Raw genomic sequence first — 1,692 nt, forward strand, 5'->3', positions numbered from 1 at the left:
GGCCCCTAGAGCTTGTTATGAAAGGCTGGATAGGTATGTTCAACAACAAGGGTTTAAGAAAGGCATAATTGACAGTAACCTTTATGTAAAATCTGAAGGCGACCATCTACTGATAGTAGTTGTGTATGTGGATGATATAATATTTGGCAGCAATATGGAATAGTTGGGGCATCAATTTGCAAAATTTATGCAAACAAAGTTTGAAATTTCCATGATTGGAGAACTATCCTTCTTTCTGGGTCTGAAAATTACTTAGTCTCCACAAGGAGTATTTATATCCCAATCCAAATATCTCAAGGAAACTCTGAAGAAATTTGGAATGGAAGATTGCAAACATGTCAACACACCCATGACTATAGGCTGCAAATTGTGCAAAGAAGATGGAAAACTATTGGTAAATCAGACTGAATACAGGTCAATGATAGGAATCTTATTGTATCTGACAGCTTCAAGGCCAGACATCATGCAAGCAGTGGGGATTGTGGCAATATTTCAGGCTTTTCCACGAGAAAGTCATGTTGTTGCTGTCAAGAGGATCTTCAAATATCTTCAAGGTACAACAAAGTATGGATTGTGGTATGCTAAGAGTGAAGATTTCAAGTTGAAAGCCTACACAGATGCAAATTGGGCTAGAAGTCTTGATGACAGGAAGAGTACTTCTAGTGCAACTTTCTTCCTGGGAAAATGCTTGGTGTCGTGGGTTAGCAAGAAACAAGGCTCCATTTCTTCGTCGACTTCTGAAGTAGAGTATATTGCTGCTGCTACCTGTTGTATGCAAATTCTATGGAAGAAGAAAACCTTGAAAGATATATAGGTAGAGTTGTATGATCCCATTCCAATAATGTGTGACAACACGAGTTCCATTAGCATCTCCAAAAACCCTATTATGTATTCAAAGGCTAAGCATATTCCTAAAAAGTTCCATTTCTTGAGGGAACATGTTACAACCAACACTGTCAAACTTGAATATGTACCCAATAAATAGAAACTGGTAGATATCTTCACCAAGCCACTGGCAAGAGAACCATTTGAGTATCTTAGGCATCAGATAGGAGTTGTGACTCCTCCCTCCAAATGAATTAATTTTGGTAGGTGGTGGCAACTACTTAGCATGTGGAACTCATGGGAGAGTAGGCTGCAATGGTTCACGGGGAGTGCTCGCGAATTATTCTTTGCCACTGATGTCAAATGGGGAGAAGATTGGCATTAGAGTAGGGAATTGGAGTAGACCATTCCTAGCCTAAGGGGGAGCTTATGGTGTTGCCATCAATTCCAAAAGGGGAGATTATTGGACAATTAATGGTGGTTGTGCTAGTATTTTGCATGAATGTTGGCACTGATGTTAACTAGACTGGAAAGAATGCATGCTGCAACAAATGCATTGCTCAGAAGGATTCATATGGTAGCTACAGGCTTCATGTAGAGGATCTTCATGGTGGGTGTGATTTAAACTGTCTAAAGAATCAATGAGAAGAAAATTTTGCAGTCATCTTCCAAGCAGCAAATGGGCTCAAAGCCTACATCGGACCCTCTCCATTGTAAAGTGCTCTGAAAAAGCTTTTCAAAAATATGTGGAAGTCCAAAAATGGACTCCTATATCAAAAGATATGGTCTTCTGAAGTTTAGGGTTGTGAAGCCTTAGGAAGGAAGAAATATCGACATATTGGAAGTCCATGATATCAGCGCATAGGA

The 1,692-nt window shown here is 39.7% G+C and overlaps 1 pseudogene; it reads left to right on the top strand.

The window, feature by feature from the left end:
• Nucleotides 1-349: 349 nt before the first annotated feature.
• On the top strand, nt 350-814 carry LOC149255189 (secreted RxLR effector protein 161 pseudogene; annotated as a pseudogene).
• The last annotated feature ends 878 nt before the right edge of the window (nt 815-1,692 follow it).

This window comes from Pinus tabuliformis, chromosome 7, assembly GCF_031772625.1.
Source record: "Pinus tabuliformis cultivar Carrire ecotype Pingquan chromosome 7, CPIR1, whole genome shotgun sequence".
NCBI classification, from domain to species: domain Eukaryota; kingdom Viridiplantae; phylum Streptophyta; class Pinopsida; order Pinales; family Pinaceae; genus Pinus; species Pinus tabuliformis.